A 23,764-nucleotide genomic window follows, 5' to 3' on the forward strand; every position below is an offset into this window, starting at 1 on the left:
TCACTACTCTGCACTCACTACTCTCTACGCTGCACTCACTACTCTGCCCTCACTACTCTGCACTCACTACTCTGCACTCACTACTCACTACTCTGCACTCACTACTCTGCACTCACTACTCAGCACTCACTACTCACTACTCTGCACTCACTACTCTGCACTCACTACTCACTACTCACTACCCTGCACTCACTACTCGCTACTCTGCACTCACTCACTACTCTGCACTCACTACTCACTTCTCTGCACTCACCACTCTGCACTCACTACTCTGCACTCACTACTCACTACTCACTACTCTGCACTCACTACTCTGCACTCACGACTCTGCACTCACTCACTACTCTGCACTCACTGCTCACTACTCTGCACTCACTACTCACTACTCTGCACTCACTACTCTGCACTCACTACTCTGCACTCACTACTCTGCACTCACTACTCTGCACTCACTACTCACTACTCTGCACTCACTACTCTGCACTCACTACTCACTACTCTGCACTCACTACTCACTACTCTGCACTCCCTACTCACTACTCTGCACTCACTACTCTGCACTCACTACTCTGCACTCACTACTCTGCACTCACTACTCTGCACTCACTACTCACCACTCTGCACTCACCACTCTGCACTCACCACTCTGCACTCACCACTCTGCACTCGCTACTCACTACTCTGCACTCGCTACTCACTACTCTGCACTCACTACTCACTACTCTGCACTCACTACTCTGCACTCACTACTCTGCACTCACTACTCTGCACTCACTACTCTGCACTCACTACTCTGCACTCATTTCTCTGCACTCACTACTCACTACTCACTATTCTGCATTCACTACTCACTACTCTGCACTCACTACTCACTACTCTGCAATCACTATTCTGCACTCACTACTCACTACTCGGCACTCACTACTCACTACTCTGCACTCACTACTCACTACTCTGCCCTCACTACTCACTACTCTGCACTCACTACTCACTACTCTGCACTCACTACTCTGCCCTCACTACTCAATACTCTGCACTCACTACTCACCACTCACTACTCTGCACTCACTACTCACTACTCTGCACTCACTACTCACTACTCAATACTCTGCACTCACTACTCACCACTCACTACTCTGCACTCACTACTCACTACTCTGCACTCACTACTCACTACTCAGCACTCACTACTCAGCACTCACTACTCAGCACTCACTACTCAGCACTCACTACTCTGCACTCACTACTCTGCACTCACTACTCACTACTCACTACTCTTCACTCACTACTCACTAATCTGCACTCACTACTCTGCACTCACTACTCACTTCTCTGCACTCACTACTCTGCACTCACTACTCACTACTCTGCACTCACTACTCTGCACTTACTACTCACTACTCTGCACTCACTACTCTGCACTCACTACTCTGCACTCACTACTCACTACTTTGCACTCAATACTCTGCACTCACTACTCACTACTCTGCACTCACTACTCTGCACTCACTACTCACCACTCTGCACTCACCACTCTGCACTCACCACTCTGCACTCACCACTCTGCACTCACCACTCTGCACTCACTACTCTGCACTCACTACTCTGCACTCACTACTCTGCACTCACTACTCACCACTCTGCACTCACCACTCTGCACTCACCACTCTGCACTCACCACTCTGCACTCACCACTCTGCACTCACCACTCTGCACTCACCACTCTGCACTCACTACTCTGCACTCACTACTCACTATTCTTCACTCACTAGTCTTCACTCACTAGTCTTCACTCACTAGTCTTCACTCACTAGTCTTCACTCACTACTCTGCACTCACTACTCACTAGTCTTCACTCACTAGTCTTCACTCACTACTCTGCACTCACTACTCTGCACTCACTACTCTGCACTCACTACTCTGCACTCACTACTCACTACTTTGCACTCAATACTCTGCACTCACTACTCACTACTCTGCACTCACTACTCTGCACTCACTACTCACCACTCTGCACTCACCACTCTGCACTCACCACTCTGCACTCACCACTCTGCACTCACCACTCTGCACTCACCACTCTGCACTCACCACTCTGCACTCACCACTCTGCACTCACCACTCTGCACTCACCACTCTGCACTCACCACTCTGCACTCACTACTCTGCACTCACTACTCTGCACTCACTACTCTGCACTCACTACTCTGCACTCACTACTCACCACTCTGCACTCACCACTCTGCACTCACCACTCTGCACTCACCACTCTGCACTCACCACTCTGCACTCACCACTCTGCACTCACCACTCTGCACTCACCACTCTGCACTCACCACTCTGCACTCACTACTCTGCACTCACTACTCACTATTCTTCACTCACTAGTCTTCACTCACTAGTCTTCACTCACTAGTCTTCACTCACTAGTCTTCACTCACTAGTCTTCACTCACTACTCTGCACTCACTACTCACTAGTCTTCACTCACTAGTCTTCACTCACTACTCTGCACTCACTACTCTGCACTCACTACTCTGCACTCACTACTCTGCACTCACTACTCTGCACTCACTACTCTGCACTCACTACTCACTACTCTGCACTCACTACTCACTACTCTGCACTCACTACTCTGCACTCACCACTCTGCACTCACCACTCTGCACTCACCACTCTGCACTCACCACTCTGCACTCACCACTCTGCACTCACCACTCTGCACTCACCACTCTGCACTCACTACTCTGCACTCACTACTCACTACTCTGCACTCACTACTCACTACTCTGCACTCACTACTCACTACACTGCACTCACTACTCACTACTCTGCACTCACTACTCACTACTCTGCACTAACTACTCACTACTCTGCACTCACTACTCTGCACTCACTACTCTGCACTCACTACTCTGCACTCACTACTCTGCACTCACTACTCTGCACTCACTACTCTGCACTCACTACTCACCACTCTGCACTCACCACTCTGCACTCACCACTCTGCACTCACCACTCACTACTCTGCACTCACTAGTCTGCACTCACTACTCACTACTCTGCACTCACTACTCTGCACTCACTACTCTGCACTCACTACTCACTACTCACTACTCTGCAGTCACTACTCTGCACTCACTACTCACTACTCTGCACTCACTACTCACTACTCTGCACTCACTACTCACTACTCTGCACTCACTACTCTGCACTCACTACTCACTACTCACCACTCTGCACTCACCAGTCTGCACTCACCACTCTGCACTCACCACTCTGCACTCACTACTCTGCACTCACTACTCACTATTCTACACTCACTAGTCTTCACTCACTACTCTGCACTCACTACTCTGCACTCACTACTCTGCACTCACTACTCACTACTCTGCACTCACTACTCACTACTCTGCACTCACTACTCACTACTCTGCACTCACTACTCACCACTCTGCACTCACCCCTCTGCACTCACCCCTCTGCACTCACCACTCTGCACTCACCACTCTGCACTCACCACTCTGCACTCACTACTCTGCACTCACTACTCTGCACTCACTACTCACTACTCTGCACTCACTACTCTGCACTCACTACTCTGCACTCACTACTCTGCACTCACCACTCTGCACTCACCACTCTGCACTCACCACTCTGCACTCACCACTCTGCACTCACTACTCTGCACTCACTACTCTGCACTCACTACTCTGCACTCACTACTCTGCACTCACTACTCTGCACTCTGCACTCTGCACTCACAACTATGCACTCACAACTCACTACTCTGCACTCACTACTCTGCACTCACTACTCTGCACTCACTACTCTGCACTCACTACTCTGCACTCACTACTCTACACTCACTTCTCTGCACTCTGCACTCACAACTCTGCACTCACTACTCTGCACTCACTACTCTGCACTCACTACTCTGCACTCACTACTCTGCACTCACTACTTTGCACTCTGCACACTCACTACTCTGCACACTCCCTCTGCACTCACTACTCTGCACTCTGCACACTCACTCTGCACTCACTCCTCTGCACTCACTCCTCTGCACTCAATACTCTGCACTCACTACTCTGCACTCACTACTCTGCACTCTGCACTCAATACTCTGCACTCACTACTCTGCACTCTAAACACTCACTCTGCACTGTACACTCTGCACTGTACACTCTGCACTGTACACTCTGCACTCTGCACTCTACACTCTGCACTCCCTACTCTGCACTCCCTACTCTGCACTCACTACTCTGCACTCACTACTCTGCACTCACTACTCTGCACTCACTACTCTGCACTCACTACCCTGCACTCACTACTCTGCACTCACTACTTTGCACTCTGCACACTCACTCTGCACTCACTACTCTGCACACTCCCTCTGCACTCACTACTCTGCACTCTGCACACTCACTCTGCACTCACTCCTCTGCACTCACTCCTCTGCACTCAATACTCTGCACTCACTACTCTGCACTCTGCACTCAATACTCTGCACTCACTACTCTGCACTCTAAACACTCACTCTGCACTGTACACTCTGCACTGTACACTCTGCACTGTACACTCTGCACTCCCTACTCTGCACTCCCTACTCTGCACTCCCTACTCTGCACTCACTACTCTGCACTCACTACTCTGCACTCACTACTCTGCACTCACCACTCACTACTCTGCGCTCACTACTCTGCGCTCACTACTCTGCACTCACTACTCTGCACTCACGCGCGCCTCCTTAATCAAACCCTTATTTCTTATCTAAATGTTATATAGCACAATCAGGAGTCTAGAGGCCATCAAGGCGCTGTGCAATTGTTAACGCCAAGCTAATATAAGACATAACATAGCACAACTAAGTGACATTTGACAATGAAACCCTCTCACAAATGTTTATTGGCCTATTAGTTTCAGTTGATATATTGGCACCGTAGAAAGCGCAGTGCTGCTCGTGCGAGGAATGGTGTTTACTCTGTGGGGCTAACGTGAGCACGCGCGCCCACCATCTGCCTTCAATTACCGCCAGCCATGACAGCTGGTAATTGAAGATTTATGACCTTCTCCTGCTCCTGTCCGCACGGATTATGCAGGAAGTCTAGAAATTCAAAAACGTATGGCCTATTGCGTGCTGACTTCTTAAAAGACAGGCATGCAAGGCCCAATCGCCATGCAGATGGCAAAAAACAAGCCCTAAAAATCACGAGCATTCAGGAATGTTTGGGTTGCTTCTCGGACTCCCTGATAATAGGACTCTTGGCTCCGCCCACACTGCTTCGCAGTGTGTGACGTAGGCCCGAGCCCTAAAAATGAGGGCAATGGCTTCTATGAAGGGCTTAAAAAGATTTAATAGCTTCTATGGAGAAATGTCAGTCGGGCAGGTTATAAAGGCCTACCTAACAATGGTCCCCGCGCAATTTCTATATGGATCAGAGGTTCTCTTTTTAAGCGGGAAAAAATGTTCGGATAAAGAGGAGGGTATGATCCTGAAAAGCTTGTTCTCGCTGCCAAAATCATCAATGGTACAAGCAGCACGATTAGAGTTGGGATTTACCACTTGGGCAATTACCACTTGGATGGCCTTAATACGTTTTTGGCAGCGTCTAGGGACTGGGGAGCCCCACCAAAAAATCTCACAGTGGTGTAGAGAAGAAATTGCCTCTAGTGAGTTATCCTGGGCGAAAGAAACAAGAACCTCATTAAGAGAAGCATATGAAGTGCTGGGCCTAGAACTAGGCACGCAGTTAGGACACGGCATAATGGGCAAAAAAGAACTACGGTCATTGGGAGCCGACGCGTCCCTTATATGTGATCGAGTGTATCTCCGGCAGAAAACATCGGTGTCCCATATGACCCAAGCATGGGCTTTAGAAGACCAACCGTATCCTTATTTAGACAGGTTACCGAATCACCGTCTAAGACGAGAGGTTTTAAAAGTGAGAATGGGAATAAATTCCTGTTACATAAATAATAGGGTCAAAAACCTCATGATAAATAGTGATGGTAACTGCACTTGTATGCTAGGTACCTCCTGTGACATTTTAAGTATTTTATTAGACTGTAGGATGGTTCTTGATATACGAAAGGAGATTTTATGTCCGATATTTAAAAAATACAGGAGTCTGAATAGGAAGCAAGCGGCTAACCTCCTAGTGGGAATGACAAATTTGGATATAGCCGGTGCTTTGGGGAAATACATGAGCAGAGTTTGGGCGTTCCTCCAGTGTTCAGAGCTATAGGTGCAAGTAACCCCTAATATAAAAAGAGATTGCATTTTAATAATATTGTATGCATTGTGTTTGTAAGGTTTGGTTATATATGTTTAATACATTGTGATTTTAATAACTAAGGAGGATATTGATTAACAACAAAAGGAGCCGTGTTATCCTCCAGGAAATGGCTATGTGTTGCATTTTTATAATAATACTTTTATGGTTGTAACAAACCAAATAAAGTTTTAATGACTGACTGACTGAATGAATAATCAGGTAGATATGATTATTTTATAATCTAAATTATATTGATTGGTGTCTCTAATGAAAAGCGGTTTTTGAATAAACAACACATGAAAGTGCTTTTATTTACAACCCAAAAAAAAAAGGACTGCGTTGCGGGCATAATTTGGGGAGAAAGTGAACGGGTTGAAGCAGCACGTTTTGGGTTGAAGCAACAGTGGGCAGGTGAAGGAGAGAGCAACACAAGTGCTGTTGGTGGGACAGAGGCACATGGACAAGAGAGAGCAACATGAAGTGAAAGAGAAAGCTCTCAAGGGAGAGAACTGTAAAATACACGCACTTTCATAGAGTGCCTAACAAAAAAGGAAAACATATTTCCTTAAAAGCAAGCAGAGAATGCTTTTAAGCCACCCATTCAAAGAGATGTTAAAGAGACTATGCTCGAAGGAAGGACAAACACAAGATGGACAGGCAGAAACAAGGAAAGGCATTCAATAGAAAGCAAACAAATACAAATTACAGTGGAGCCATCCACTTATAAGCAGTGGGCATGCTATAAGCCACTGTAGGTTCCACAATATGTATTTTGCAACCAGACAGCTGCACTGTCAGGTACACGTAACCAGCAAGCATTTGCAATGCAATAGGTCTTGCATTTGCAAAAGTTTGAGCTATTGGCATTGTAATTTACAATGTCTTTTATGTGTTTTTTAAAACCTGCAAGAGGTGCGTAAACATGCACTTTGTACTTACAGTCCTTGCTAACAAGATGCATGGCTGGCCGTAAAAGAGGCACAATTACTGCCAGCCTTGCTTCTCGTAAGCAACAACTATAAGTACAAAGTGCATGTTTATGTATCGCTTGCAGATTTTCAACACATACAAATAAAAGGTATTGTCACTTCCAACGCCAATAGCTCAAGCTCTCGCAAATGCGAGATCTATTGCAGTACAAATGCTTGTTATAACTTGTGATCTGATAGTGCTTGCAATGTATTTGTAGAGTTTCAAAACTCTTATAATTCATAATTGAATATGATGCAGCACCATCCTGGTAACTAACTAACTACCCCATGTTCATTCAACAGGGAAAAGTGCCCCAGCGTCTTAAAAGAGTCCGAATTATGCAAAAACACAAATACATAATGAAATCCCCTTTAACCACCGAACACCACCACACATCACGAGCGAACACTGAAGAGCAAAAAGTTTTGTCCCCAGTCAATAAATCCGATGTAGCACCCTACTCAGGGTGGCAGAGTTCGAAATGCTGCACTGAGGGAAAGCCCTGTCTGCTCCAACGCATGATAAGCGGGTGAAACCAGACCCTCACGGAAACCACTCTACTTATGGCATTCTAATAGAAGAGGGTCCCAAGGACGGAATGCTGGCCAATGGGGTGTAGCTAACTATATAATATATTTCTGAATCCCAGCTGTTAATGATGTCACAGTAGCTTCTTAGTCTAAATTGATACAAATTTCTTAAGAGATCATTATTTACTGGAAAAACATAATATTTCTCATTCATTTTTAACCTACATGCATAAAAAAAACGCTAAACAAGCATTGGCAAACCAACAGGTAGGAGTTTTTGATAGGAGAAGGACATGTTTGGTAATAATTGGACGGCTTTGTAGCTATTGATACTAGCTGTCCTATAAAGTATTTTCACTTTGAAGTAACATCTTTGGTTCCAATAATATGGAAGCTGGGACTAGTGCCCCAACACCAAACACCAGCACTGGCAGAGTTAAGAAATACCTTGAAAGAAGAGTGTTATGAAAAGGGTCAGGAGATGAAGCTTGTGATGTAAGCAGCAAACTTTAAAGGAATACACATTAAAATATAGGCTATTAAGACAATTTAGAAAAATGTGTGGTATCTTCATTCCATCTTATTAAAGCCTATGTGTGGGCCCCTCTTTGCTGCTTACCTCCCAGGTCCGATCCTTGGGCTTTTTCCGCAAAGCTTCTTTAAACTTGGGCTCCAGGAAGGAGTTCATAATACGAGTTTCCAGAGTTACTGCCGGTGGAATTTCCAAGTCTGAGCGCAAGACTTGGACCAAAGAATGTGCTGAGAGAAAGCTGGAGTGTGGGGCTCAGTGTGAGGCAATGCAGTCTGGGGGTCCCGGGCAGCTCCTATCAGCACACAGGTCCCTCATCGTTGCTCGGAATGGCCCATTACTAATCCCTAGCCTTAACCCGCCTGTAACCTCCCCAGGCGGCCTCAGGCCCACTCCCCTCAAAGGTTTCAAGGCTGCTGTCCGACCTCAGCCCCTCCCCCTGGTGGGCCCCAGTACTCACTCAGACTCCGGCGCGGGCCGCTTCCTGCCGCCGGTAGACTCCATGGAATATACCGTCACCATCCGAGGGAGCGGGGTAAAGGAAAAAAAGCGGTCGCCACTGCGCAAAGGCATTGTGCTTTCACTTATAACAATAGCTGCTACCCCACACAGCACTCGCGGGGTGGCAGCTATTGTTAAAGTGAAAGCGCGGTGCAAAAATAAACATGCACCACCTTTGCCAAAGCCCCTAATGAAAAAAAAGTGCTTACTGACTAATTGAAGGGGGTAGTATAACACGGCAAGTAAAAGATCAAGTCTTGATGGGCGGTCCCAAAAGAAGACAGGGCGGTAACAAGGAGGGACTAAGAAGCCTCATTATCAATCAGAAGCGAGCATTTACGATGGACGATGACACCAGCCAATGAAAAATATGGGCGGGACTTCCACACCACTTCTAAAATATACCCTAATACAGCATGCCTCGCAAAGCGAGCAACGCATGCGCTGCAACGCTAGGCTCGACCTAAAAAGGGCAGCTTTATTGGCTAATTAATATCAAAGAAAGTGGAGGAATCCTGGTAGCTTCATGGACTAATTAACTGTTTCATACTTAAAGGATGAAATGAACACGTTTTTCTGTAGTTATTTTCCCTGTTATTATTAAAAAATATTTTGCTTACTTTAGTAGTTCTCACTAAAGAATAGGGAGCATAATCAGTACCTACTAATGAAGAACATACTATTGTGAATACTGACATCTTGTTTTAACAACTTCATTGAGTTTTCAAAAAAAGACATACAATCCACAATCGTGGCATCAGAAAGTTTAAAACCTAAAATCCCATCATAAGCAAAGCCCAGTAGGAAATCCACTGATGCTCAAAGAGTATAACTCGGAGGGTATAATCAACACTGGTTGATTGAAAGAGTAAGCAGTAAATTCAAAAGACAACAGAAAATCCAGCCCCTCAACTTAAATATAATATAATAATTACTAGCATCAAATGGCATATGCCACGTGTAGCAAGGAGCGACTGAAACAATATTTGACATTAAATTGGAGATAGCCCAGAGGTATGCTGAGGTGCCACAACTCAATGTTCTCAGCTTTGCAGAAAACATTTTGCAGCATCTGGGTGATAAATGCATAGTTTTTCCGTCATGGATCACTGTTCAGTGAAAATATTATGGGGCCGGGGGAAAGTAGATAACATTTTTTTTTTCAAAATGTTGTCTACTGAAAAAATAGAATGAAATAAAGCTGTGGCTGCAATAATATTTTAAAATGTAATGGAATATGAGTCATGGAGGCATCCTCCCGCTATAGTAGTGGGGAACATGTACAATTAGGTGGGCAATGGGAGGTTGAGGAATAGTAAGGGGTTATCAGGATTCAGGGAAGGATGGCGATAAGGCAAAATGGGTTGGTAGGGTTCAGTGGTTGGTATTCTTAAGGGGGAAGTTAACATTAGGTGATTGTTCAGGTTTTTTGAGTTGATGGAGGTTTACCATAAAAGAGGGTTTTAGTACTCCAGGAACTGTAGGGTTATGGGTTAGTAAGGGTTTTTAAAGGTTCAGTGAAGGGTTGCAGTAAGTGGTAGTAAGGGGTTTTGGGTAAAAGGAAGGGTAGTATTAAGGGGTTGCAAGGGTTTTTAGGGTTCATGAAAGGGTTGCGCTAATGTGTACTAATGAGTTTTTAGGGTTCAGAGAAGTGTAGCTTTAAGTGATAGAACGAGGTTTGTAAGATTCAGGGAAGGGTAGTGTTGAGGGGTAGTTAGGGTTTTTAGGTTCAAGGAAGGGTAGTTTTAGGGGATAGTAATGTGTTTTTAGGGTTCAGAGAACTGTATTATTAAGGCGTTGGTAAAGTTCAGGAATTGGTATTCAGGGGTAGTTGGGGCCATCTAGAGGTGTTGGGAACACTTAAGGTTCAGAGAAGTTTAGCATTAAAGGGGTAGTTTGGAGGTTTAGGGTTCAGCGATAGCAAGCATTAAGACATACTAAGGGGTTATCCATGTACAGTTAGATAAATTAAAGGATGCATGTAGTAAAATAGCTGTCATAGGGAATAATAAGGGACACAAGATATTACCTCAACAGTTCCATCACAACTTTAATGTAGTCTGATTTTTAAAAGCAACTTTATCACATACAGCCCACTAAAACTTGTAAGTGCCTAGACCCCAGTGCAGCCCAGTAACACTTTCTTGCAAAGCTTTCAGATCACAGTCCTGAGAACAGGAGCAGACAACTGCCCCTCAACCCAACACTACTCTTACAGTGCAGTGCATACAGTATAGTGTCTCATTAGTTGTCAGAATTCGGGACCATCATGATGATCCCACCTCCAGTTTCGTCGTCTCAGCATCACTTGTGGGTAGTGTGTAGGCTTTGCAAGACCCTTGGTCCAATCGCTTTGTAAGCCATAACTAGCAGATCATTCAGCATTGTATGCTACAGCAGACAGAGGAGTTTGCTCAGCGGCTAAATCCGGGACACCCTCCACATGTACATTTGCTTCATGCCGTTGATTTTCAAGCACCTCAACCCAATGTCAAATTTCAATACCCTACAAACGTCACAGACATTAAACTCTGCAAGGTCACCAAGGGAGTTCCTTTGTGTTGCAGAAGTCTTTAAAATCTGAATACTAGGACCCACATCCAGCATCTCCCCTTCAGTTTTAACTACCTTACTCAGCAAGTCCTCAACTTTGTATTCCCCTACCTTCACTTCAGACTCAATAGTAGCAGATGTGTGTGCTAACTTTTCGGGTAAGGCATTCATGGACCTCAAAAGTGTCCTCTCCCCATACTCAGTTCTGATTCATCAGAGAGGTCACCATCTGATGCTTTCTGGTTCCTCTTTGAATCTGAAACCTGTGTCTTAACATAGTTCTCCATCTGTTTCTTGTCCACCCTGATGAGGTTCAAACTAAAGTGTCAGTGGACATTGTATCTGCCAGTCTGATAAAGCCAGTAAGCATTTTAGTATGTGGTGACCGGCCCCCTTCAGCAGGTATTGGCCTGTCTCATCATGCGTAGGTCCTACAAGGCACACTCTACTGGGCAGACTTGGTGGAAGCAATCTCGCTAAGAACATCAGAAAAGTACACAAAAAAGTGAAGGATGGAATGCTTAAATTAATCTCAGCCACTGGCAATTACTCGGGCCGCAACTCCGCGCATTGTTATTTTGCACATTCAGTTTGGATCCAGCCATGTGCAAATCAGTCTTGACCTGCTCCAGTAGGAACAGTCCCGCCCGAACTGTCAGGACAGGTCCTCCCTGAACCGGAACAGAAGCAACCCAGGGCCAGTTTCACCATATTTAGGGCTCATCGGCCAAGTTCCAGTGACCCAGTGTGCACATGTCCCCCCTTCGAAGCGTAGCCGGCCCACTTTGAGTGTGTGACTGACACTGGAAAAAACACAAACCTGGGTTGGTCATGAACAATTGCCATGATGTTATAACAAGGCAGCAAAACCTAAAGGAACGCTTGAATTCAAGTCTTCCTATTGATAAATATCAAGAAGATAGCGACTTGAGACTTCTTTAATATGAGTCTACTGAAGGCACTCACTGTAAATTAAATTCATGTTTAAAAATGTGTGCCAAGAGGAGGAGGGTTTTTTACATTTTAGTTTATTTTTGTAACGCAAATTTTTGTAGGAGTAGCTGAGAATTTAAAGAACGTAATTTTATTTTGTTTTGCACTTTATTAGATAAGGCAAATCGGGATCGGACATTCACAAGTGAATAAGAAAATAAGGTAATGAAGCAATTGTATTAATGCAGTCAGTGTTTCTAAGATAAAAAGAGTTTTGTAAGTGATGAGTTTTTATTTAAAAAAATGTTTTTGTTAATATTAGGATCCTCAGGACCTATGTAAACCAATGTTTTATTTGTTCTCTGTGCCATATTTATAGGAAAATGTAACCATATCTGGCAAATATCATGTGACCTGTGCTTCCAAGGGAAGCTGACAGAACAGAAAGTAAAACATTTATTGCGGACATGATTAAAGTAACATTTCAATATTGCATTGTCTGTGAAGTCACACTAATCAGGGAAGCCACTGAGATTCACAAAGCAACTACAGATGCTACATGGTTTGGGACTGCCACGTAATGCGTTATCTGACACATAGCTTGTTTATTACAATAAAAATGCTCTGCTCAATTTTTCTTAAAAGAGAAAAAAAAAATCTTAATAGCATCAATTTGTCAATTACATTTTCTAAATGTTAGTAATTCTTTATTGGCAAGGCTTCTCCTCTTGGGATTCTGTTCTTTTCTGCACTACCAACGGTGTTCTTTCCATAGTAGTACATTTCGCCCTCTACTCCCTGTTGTCCCTGTTAGCCCTGCAGCCAAAATCAGTGTGTTCTATCAGGGCGCGGTCAGCTGCTGTTTGCCTTTTTTCAATCAGATACGCTATATAACCTGTTCTCGTTTTAACTGACGAGTGAGAATGTGTAGTCTTGTGCCTGATCCCAAGATAGCAGAGGAACAACAATCCTCCACTCAGTGGGGAGTTTGTTCATTGTCTGCTAGTATTGGGGGCCCTCCGCATCCATGCTGATCATTGAGAGCTGAATGTTGATCAACCTGTTCTAAATCTTTTAAAGCCAATTTTAAGTGTCTATGCTGGTTAGTTCTCTAGTTGACTTCTATCCAACCTCATTTTTATTAAATTAGAATGTATGTTAATATTAGTACTGCTGGTATGACTATATAGCACATATGCACACATATAAATGCAAGGTACATTTCACAATATTGGTTAAAACCAATTAAGCAGACGTTGGGGAGTTTTTCTTCCACACCTTCAGGTCCTAATTATTGGTGTTATCTGACATGCAGTGCTCTTCCCCTATCTTAAAACAAAAACCATTTGAAGATGACCTATGTGCATTTGATTGCATGGCGGCTATCTGACCATAAAAAACATTTCCAAAGCCAATAGGTTTGCACTTGGTGTTGCAGACGAGACAGTTTAACTTTGCCAATGCATGTTTTACATACAGGTACGAGAAGGAAGAGTAATGGAAGAGAGGTTGGTGTGGGTTACACAACATTTTTTTTTTTAATTTGGTTGGGTGGGTTGGAGGGTAAATGTAGAGGATGGTGCGGGTGGGTGGCAGGACACCAGATTCAGAGGGAGGTGAGGCTTTGTTGTTTATGGCTCCCTGTGACTCCTCTACCCACTTGTGTCTCTTAAAAACAAGAGTAGGTTATTTGTAGGGCCATAGACAACATAAAATGGTAGATGGGTAACTGAGCAAGGGATGCTTTTCACCTCGTGGTTCTGAGTGACTTTGACTAATCAACCTTAGCCTTTGTTACCTAATTGATGTCACTCAGCCCCCCCAAAACATGAGCAATATTCACTGTTAGTCATTTATAATGATATATATGGGTCCTAAAGCCACCCATAATTGCGAACAGGCTTTTCAAAATGCTCTTACTTTACACTAAGCTAAGGGTGTGCATTGCATAGGCTTGAACATATTGATTTTACTCAAGCAGTAGGGTGGTTTCACTAAAACAGCTGCACCATTAACCACCCCTCACGCATATTTAATTTATTAGGTCCTAGGTATATTGCCAGATGGGAGACATGAAAATCTCCTTAAAAGAGCTCTAGGGGGAGTCCATCTTGTTGACGTTTGGGAGACTACGGTGAGGAGTCACTTAGGCTGTTGAGGGCCTTCGTCCTTTTTAGGGAGCACCCCAAATTAGATTTGACTAACCAGTGGGCATGTTCTCTTTTTTTTTTTTTTTTTTTTTTTTTAAATATTTTTATTAAACATTTAAAAAATATTTTTTTACCGCATAATTCCGTATGTGTTACAGCACACAACAGTTCCACAAGTGATTGTACAAAATACCATATTACATCATTCTTCTAATACATGGCGTCATAAGAGATCCCCTAGATAAACATACAGTACATTCTAAACATTTCAGAAAAAGAAAAGCAAAGAAAAAGCAGAAAAATGCAAAAAACTAAGCATCTGCACCGTTAAGAGAGAAATATGAAACTTACATATTGACCTATCCCGCATTATGTGCCTAATTTTATGGTAAATCAGCCTTCCGCCGCCTGTCCTAGGTCTAACCTACTATTTTTAGGGCTCGGACTCCTTCCCAGTGAAACTGGGAGGAGTTTGAGAACTAATGTTAAAGGAGAAAAAAAAGAAGAAGTATCTCCTAGGGCCTTGGAGAGAGAAATTCCAGACATTCCTTAGCGTTTTCTGTCATCTGGTCAGTGATTCGTCTTCCTTGTGTTTTCGTTTTAATAGGCTTGAAGTGATAGGGTAAATGTAGTTTAGTTCCGCCATTTTGGGCATATTTCGTGCGTGCTCGCGCTAAGAAGTACATAAATTATAATTAGGAGCTGTCAGGGTGCCTCCGTTAGTGAACGGGCGCGTTCACAATTCTGCAGCGCTCAGCGCGCAGCTTCCTTGTTGTATTAGCAGCTGCTTAATGTATGTCCGTTTTTCGAGATTATATTTTATCGGTTTTTTGAAGATTACATTTTATCATACTGTGTTGTTTTAAAATCTTGCAATTCAGCCACAGAAAGCAGAGAACCCCACGCGCCTTTAAACCTGTAAGCAGACACTCGTCCTCCGTCACTAACCCTCCCAGACCTGAACTCCGTGCTAGTCCCTCCTGCACGGCCCCACCGACGCACCCAGTGTGCCTGAGCCCAGCAGCAAGCAGCCCCCAGCCGTCTATGAGTGGCTCCTTCCAAGCCTAATTTGTCAGATCCCGTTCTGCACAGCTGGGTGGGCAGCCCTCCAACAAATGGCAGCTGATAGCGACAAGCAGCAGGGAGGAGACACAACCCCCTCGGCAAAGCTGCCAGAGGCAAGTAGGCGTGGTATTTAGATGCCCTCTGCCACCCGGCACGGGCACAAATGGAGCTTTTTAAACACTGCTGAAAAGGTGAACGGGGCAAGAAGCCGGACGAACTCCGGATCAAGAATTCCACTGTATCAGCTGCAGCAATTCTACCATACCAGTCACAGTAGTACAATTATATATTGCGCACACTGATTCCACCCAGCTTTGTTCTGCAGAGACCTTGCCCTGATGCCCCAGAAAAATTCTTTAAACAGATTGTTTTCAATTGCGTTTTCCTTTGATTTAATTTTCTGAGTGGTGTGTGAGTGTCGATTACAGACAATTTGCAGAGAAATATGTTTGCTTTAACGTAACATCCATAAAAAAAGGTTATTTTAGATCTAAAACAGGACCACATGTGAGAAATGGGGGGGGTCACAGAGATTACTTACAGTGATATTATTTCAAGATAATAATTTATTCTGCGTGCGTTGTTCGGGTGCAGGGGGAGGCTCTACGGACAGGAAAACATATTTAGACACAACTAAACAAAATCATGTATTCAGCCACAGAAACCCAAGGGCCCCACACGCCTTCCAAATTGTGAGCAGACACTCGTCCTCCGTCAATAACCTTCCCAGACCTGAACTCTGTGCTAGTCCCTCCTGCACGGCCGCATCCCAGTCCTTTACTTTACTTCAATATTGTTGTTATCTCCTGTATTGGGTATTTACTGGGTATCAGTGCTTCAAATGAAAAAAAAAATGTTGGTGCTTCTCAGAGGTGTGTTTCTTATAATTTATTGCAAAAGCTTTAACAAATTACCTCTAGCCTGGTGTCTGGGTTACACAGTAGAGAACCCACTGGATGAAGTGAACCCTACCCTTCCTGCCTGAGCCTCCTAACACTTACTCCGTACCTGTGAAATACCTCAGCGCTTAAACAATAAATGTACGAGCATTCTGTGCATTTAATCCCACCTGTGCCTTTTTCCTTGGCATCTTAAACCCCAGTGTTGGCCCCATGTTCAGTTTCAATCCTGGGCTCTCCATTGGCTCATTGTGTGATCGCTGTGAGGTTATGCTATCCTCCTCAAACTCTGTACCAGTTGGATTCAAGGTGAGGCGTCTGTAAAAAGTGGCCCCTGTACACTATACGTATGCCAGTGCCACAGAGCCTCTCCGAGGCCCCTTTTTGCCTCATAGGGATGCCATCCAAGGCGTTTGGGCACTTTTGTTGCTTTCCATTCCTTCTTTCCCTTTGTCGACAACCCATGTGTCCTCCGTACAAACCGGAATACAGACCACTCTATAAGCATTAGGTGCTGTTGAGTGCAGAGTGCTGTGTGCTGTTGAGTGAAGAGTGCTGTATGCTGTTGAGTGCAGAGTGCTGTGTGCTGTTGAGTGCAGAGTGCTGTGTGCTGTTGGGTGCAGAGTGCTGTGAGCTGTTCAGTGCAGAGTGCTGTTGAGGGCAGAGTGCTGTTGAGTGCAGAGTGCTGTTGAGTGCAGAGTGCTGTAGAGTACAGAGCGCTCTAGAGTGCAGAGTGCTGTATTGTGCAGAGTGCTGCTGAGGGCAGAGTGCTGCTGAGGGCAGAGTGCTGTTGAGGGAAGAGTGCTGTTGAGGGCAGAGTGCTGTGTGCTGTTGAGTGCAGAGTGCTTTTGAGTGATGTGTGCTGTTGAGTGCAGAGTGCTGTTGAGTGCTGTGTGCTGTACAGTGCAGAGTGCTGTACAGGGCAGAGTGCTGTACAGGGTAGAGTGCTGTAGAGGGCAGAGTGCTGTAGAGGGCAGAGTGCTGTAGAGGGCAGAGTGCTGTAGAGGGCAGAGTGCTGTTGAGGGCAGAGTGCTGTTGAGGGCAGAGTGCTGTAGAGTGCAGAGTGCTGTGTGCTGTTGAGTGCAGAGTGCTGTGTGCTGTTGAGTGCAGAGTGCTGTGTGCTGTTGAGTGCAGAGTGCTGTTGAGTGCTGTGTGCTGTTGAGTGCAGAGTGTTGAGTGCTGTTGAGTGCAGAGTGCTGTTGAGTGCAGAGTGTTGTGTGCTGTTGAGTGCAGAGTGCTGTTGCGTGCTGTATGCTGTTGAGTGCAGAGTGCTGTTGAGTGCAGAGTGCTGTTGAGTGTATAGTGCTGTTGAGTGCAGAGTGCTGTGTGCTGTTGAGTGCTGTGTGCTGGTGAGTGCAGAGTGCTGTGTGCTGTTGAGTGTAGAGTGCTGTTGAGTGCAGACTGCTGTTGAGTGCAGACTGCTGTTGAGTGCAGAGTGCTGTTGAGGGCAGAGTGCAGAGTGCTGTTGAGGGCAGAGTGCTGTGTGCAGTTGAGTGCAGATTGTTGTGTGCTGTTGAGTACAGAGTGCTGTTGCGTGCAGAGTGCTGTTGAGGGCAGAGTGCAGAGTGCTGTTGAGGGCAGAGTGCTGTTGAGGGCAGAGTGCAGAGTGCTGTTGAGGGCAGAGTGCTGTTGAGGGCAGAGTGCTGCGTGCTGTTGAGTGCAGAGTGCTGTGTGCTGTTGAGTGCAGAGTGCTGTGTGCTGTTGAGGGCAGAGTGTTGTGTGCTGTTGAGTGCATGCTGTTGAGGGCAGAGTGCAGAGTGCTGTTGAGGGCAGAGTGATGTGTGCTATTGAGGGCAGAGTGATGTGTGCTATTGAGGGCAGAGTGCTGTGTGCTGTTGAGTGCAGAGTGCTGTGTGCTGTTGAGTGCAGAGTGCTGTGTGCTGTTGAGGGCAGAGTGCTGTGTGCTGTTGAGTGCAGAGTGCTGTGTGCTGTTGAGGGCAGAGTGCTGTGTGCTGTTGAGGGCAGAGTGCTGTTGAGGGCAGAGTGCTGTTGAGGGCAGAGTGTTGAGGGCAGAGTGCAGAGTGACTGTTCCAGAGAGAGCAGGGTATGCTTGTGCGCTTACACGGTGCACTGACACACAGGAGCTCAAACAAAGAACAGCTGAGCACGTGTCTTGGGAGCTTCATTGAGGCAGCCGGCCCTTTGTGAGGGGAGCAGCAAGGAGGGGACGCCTCAACCAATCAAGCGCAACTACTCACAACCTACTGTACGATTAAAGCACAGGCCAAAGGGCAGAGCTAGGTCTTTTCGCATTACGTAGGGTGAGCAGTGTGTGAGTGTGTCGTGTGAGCAGTGTATGAGCGTGCAGGGTGAGCAGTGTGTGAGTATGCAGGGTTAACAGTGTGTAAGCGTGCAGGGTGAACATTGTGTGAGTGCAGAGTGCTGTTGAGGGCAGAGTGCAGAGTGCTGTTGAGGGCAGAGTGCTGTGTGCTGTTGAGGGCAGAGTGCCGTGTGCTGTTGAGGGCAGTGTGCTGTGTGCTTTTGAGTGCAGAGTGCTGTGTGCTGTTGAGGGCAGAGTGCTGTGTGCTGTTGAGGGCAGAGTGCAGTTGAGGGCAGAGTGCTGTTGAGGGCAGAGTGTGTGTGAGTGTGTAGTGTGAGCAGTGTATGAGCGTGCAGGGTGAGCTGTGTGTGAGTATACAGGGTTAACAGTGTGTGAGCGTGCAGGGTGAACATTGTGTGAGCGTGCAGGGTGAGCAGTGTGTGAGCGTGTAGGGTGAGCAGTGTATGAGTGTGAGCAGTGTGTGAGTGTGTAGGGTGAGCAGTGTGTGAGTGTGTAGGGTGAGCAGTGTGTGAGTGTGAAGGGTGACAGTGTGTGAGTGTGCAGGGTGAGCAGTGTGAGAGTGTGTAGGGTGAGCAGTGTGTGTGTGTAGGATGAACAGTGTGTGTGTGCAGGGTGAACAGTGTGTGTTTGCAGGGTGAACAGTGTGTATTTGCAGGGTGAACAGTGTGTGTTTGCAGGGTGAACAGTGTGTGTGTGCAGGGTGAACAGTGTGTGAGTGTGCAGGGTGAACAGTGTGTGAGTGTGCAGGGTAAACAGTGTGTGAGTGTGTAGGGTGAACAATTCCAATCCAAACCACATAATTCCACTACACACCACATGCATACACTCCATAACACATGGCTAAAAGACATTGCCATTTACAATGCCATTAGCTCTAACTCAAATAAATCCGAGACCTATTGCATTTCCAATGCTTGTTCCAGTTTGTGATAGGCTGCCATATCCTTTGACCTAGTAGCCTAGCTCTCCTACCTTTCCTATCATAGATTGCCTTTTCTAGGTTATACATAGCAAGTAGGTTTGCAATCCATGCTTGAAACGGGGGGAGCCTTATCCAACCAAGTTCTTGCAATGCATATACGAAGCACCGCAAGAGAGACAAAGATAAATTCTACTGGCGATACATCTGGCATATCCCCCACCCCCAGAATGATTAGTTCATCTGTGAGCTTTATCTTAAGCTTGAGCGAATTATCCAAAAACTCCTCAATAGCCTTTTTCAGAGTGTACAATTGAGGACATTGTGCAAACATATGTACAATGTCTGCATCAGTTGAATCACAGCGGGGGCATGTTATTCCAGTTGTACCGCCCCATTGGGCGATTCTGGCCGGAGTGTGGTACAATGAGTATACAGTCTTAAAGTGTTGTGATTACAGGGTAGCTGAGCAAAACACCGTTCTTCCCAGATCCAGGGATAATTGAAAGCTTTCTGGCTCAGACCCCAGTTTTTCTGACCATTTTAGGGCGTATTTCCCCCTTTCATCAGTTTTGCTAACTTTCAACTCTGCATACAACTGTCTTATAGTGCACCTATTAGATCCTTCTATGTACTCCATAACTTTACATTGACCCAGCCCTGCAAGGCTGCCCTGCTTTTGCATTAAAAAACTTCTAATTTGCAGGTACTTGTAAAAGTTACGATGTTCTAACCCAAACTTTGCTTGTAGCACCCCAAACTGTAGCATGTTCCCCTGGCTATCCAGAAGATTCCCTACTTTCACTATCCCCTTGCTATGCCAGTCCCTCATAGTAATATCCCTGAAGATATCCCTCGGTAATAAGCAATTAGTATACAGTCGTGTATAATTATTGTACCTTCCTAAGCCAATTTTTTTTAAAATCCCTTTCCAAACCCTGTAGGCCGCCTTTAATGTCTTGAACCGTGTATGTTTAAAATAGCTGAAATCAATTGTATTTAAAAACCCATTCTCTGCCCCCTCGCCCAATAGTGTAGTATAGACATTGGTGAATCCCGAACTGACCTCCGATGTATAATCTGTGCCTCCCCCTCCTATCAACCCCTGGCAATACTGCAAGACAGCAGCCCAATAGTAAAGCCTAAAGTCTGGTGCCCCCCAACCGCCTTTTTCTCTGGATACCGTTAGGTGTCTATAGGCTCTCCTTGTCTTCCCCATGACCCATATAAACTTGTTCAAAATCGCTTCAAGTTTAATAAACCATGTGTTATCAAAAAATAACGGGATGGACCTAAACAGATAGAGAAGCTTCGGGAATGTTACCATCTTTATTACATTGATCCGACCCATCAGAGTCAGATGTAGATTATTAATTCTTTCCGTATTCACTTTTACTTTTGCCAACAGGGGGACCATATTTATTTCCACTAGCCTATCTAGGTCGGCTGTAATTTTGACACCTAAATACGTAACTTCTGGCGCTACTCTTGTGTCCTGATAATTGACCAAATTGTTCTGTACAATTTGTGTCTTTCCTTTATTTAGGGAGTAACCCGACACTACCCCAAAGGCTGCGGCCTCCTGCTCTATTTCTATGATTGCCGACTCCGGCTCTGGGGTGACCACCGCCACGTCGTCTGCATAAGCAAGTGTTTTATACTCATAGCTGTGTAGTTTTACCAGGCAAATGTTAGTATTTCCTTCCAGTTTGCGCAGAAGGTGTAGTGTAGCTCCTATCTTCCCAATAGGCTCTGCGCATTGGAATAATACCTACAGCAGTAAAGGCCTAGGCCAGACGTTAACTAGGTCTACTACTGTCGATACTAGACTTAAAGTTTTGGGTTTGCCAGCGTAGCTCAGAGTTCACTAGAAACTTTCTCGAATGTTCAAGGAGGAATTAACTTCCCTGATTAGACAAGAAGGGATTTAGTTTCTGACAACCATAGAACATGACAACTTTGCTCTCCCCTAATCAAGAGTCAATCTCGAGAGTCGTGTGAACAAAAGGCAAATTATTTTACTCAGTCAGTACGTGCATTCTTAGTCTCATCAGAATGTAGAGAAAAGGAAGAGACGGGCGTGTTCAATAAAAAGGTGTTATTTATTGATCAGTCTCTTTTCTCATACAAGAGAAATGGATCGATATTATTGCAATACTTATAGTTAAGTAAAGTGCATACATTAAAAGCAATAGTATAAAATAATACTGTAAAAACATTGATATGGTTTCTAAGCCATAAGATGTTTTAAAATGAATAAAATATATTATATACACATATACATTTGACTAAACGTACTCAACTGGTGTTTCTAGATACGCCTACCCCGTGTACCTGACCTAAGTCTAATACGTGGGCGGGAATAGATAGTTACAGTTTAAGTTAAGTTTGTTTTTGCCAAGTGAATAACTAAAGAATTCTCTGTGAGGGGTTATTCAGTTCTGTACCTGGAATTTAGGATGAATGAGGAATGGTATCTCTCTCTCTGGTCTCGATATTCCAGGCGGCCTGCGAGGGCTGCCCAGAAACGCCGGTGCTGGATTCTCGGCAGGAGAAAGCAGCGCGTCTCTCAGCGCGTCAGAAAGGCGGGGCTGCTGCCAGCGGGGTCTGCTCTGCTCTTCGCTTCGGCAAGTATGGCTGCTCCGTCTCGTCACCACGCGTGCGTTTGCATATGGCAAGATCGGTAATATTTATACCTTTAAGGTGCCGAGATTGACGTAAGGATGGACATAGATACGTCAATAAAGATGTCATACGACTTGCTCGTTAGCACATTCTTTACTAAAGTTCTCGGTGAAATCAAAACAATGGCCGCAGGGTTTTGCCCAGGTTGTCATAGGTTTGATTTGTTATTAGAACTCCGTATGCCTTATCAGGGGCTGGAGGAATATCGCTTGTCTAATTAGATCGCAAGTGTTATGACCTAATCAGATAACACGTTCCTGTGCCGTAGTGTGACTGCGTCAGATAACGGTATCTGCATCATGGGGGTTTTCTGCCTCATGGGCTGACTGCTAGTTAACTTGTTGGTTTGTTTAACTAGAATAGGGTCAGGAATAGGGGGATCGATTCAGAACCTATAGGAATACATGACACCCACTCCACGCTAACTATGGACATATTTACTAATCTAGGCATAGTATAACATAGTACAACATACTATAGAGTAGTGTGTATACCTTACCACCCCAAAATACATAAATGCATTTTGAAATTTTCAAATATACTGAAAAAAAATTGCAGACATATATATATGGTATGCACTCAAGCTGTAGAAAAATGCCAAAGTAATCGCATTTGTATACATTATTGCTTATTTGGTATATGAGAATTACACATGAAATGGTTTCTTACAGAAAAAAGTTTCGAGACCATTCCATCACAGAATAAAATATCTTTATGAACATGCCAGCGGGCAGCTAATGTCTATAAGCTATCTAAAATTTAGAAACCTTAGTTCTCTAAGAATAGTTCTTACTTTAAGCAGAAGATAGTGTCCCGAAAAATATGCAAAAATATTTGGGGCTGCTGGAAAAACTGCTGTCCGTGAACTGGAGCGAAAATGTTAATGTGACTTTATTTTTAAAGTTGAAGGCCAAATTCAGGGAACGCCGTGTGCGAGCTTGCTCAAAAGTCTCTATTTCTGTTCGGGTGAGAACATCATATCATTTAGGCTTTCGAAAAAACTGTCAACAGCTTCCTGGGAAAGTTCCACTAACTCGGAAATAGGTGTAATCATGCATTCTTGCGCATGATTGTCTCCATTGACATTCTGATTTGCATTACTGACAGAAGGTCGTACCTGTTCGATGCTGCTTTCATCTTGAACTTCACTACCCATCAATCGTAGTGGTGAAGCTTCCACGAATGCCGTCATCAGGATTGGTAGCCTTTGAGGGCAGCACAAAGCATGAACCTTGATCGGGCTCAACAATGTTTCTGCATCCATCGGCGCATCCGATTGTAGCGTCAGACAGGTGTCTAACACGCATTCTTCTCCGCATACCAGACACCTCAATACAGGTAAAACACATCTTTGCCACATTGGTCGAAATGATAGAAACCAAGTCATGTTCAGGTCTCTAAGCCGGGAGAGTCCCAGGATTTTTGATATCCGGTCCCGGTATCCAATGGCTAGGATTGTTTCTTCCCTTG

At 45.0% G+C, this 23,764-nt stretch overlaps 1 protein-coding gene across 2 annotated transcripts in view; it reads left to right on the plus strand.

The window, feature by feature from the left end:
- The window catches only part of SLC35F5 (solute carrier family 35 member F5), a 786,684-nt gene that overhangs the window by 64,533 nt on the left and 698,387 nt on the right, over positions 1–23,764 (plus strand). The window contains exon 3 of one of the 2 annotated variants that reach the window (XM_078682011.1): positions 12,471–12,517. The exons of the other annotated variant lie outside the window; for it this stretch is intronic. The gene's annotated coding sequence lies outside the window, so the exon portion shown is untranslated. The remainder of the gene's footprint in view (positions 1–12,470; positions 12,518–23,764) is intronic. 2 annotated transcript variants of the gene reach the window in all.

The sequence above is a fragment of the Lissotriton helveticus genome, chromosome 3_1 (genome assembly GCF_964261635.1).
Source record: "Lissotriton helveticus chromosome 3_1, aLisHel1.1, whole genome shotgun sequence".
Classification (NCBI taxonomy): Eukaryota; Metazoa; Chordata; class Amphibia; order Caudata; family Salamandridae; genus Lissotriton; species Lissotriton helveticus.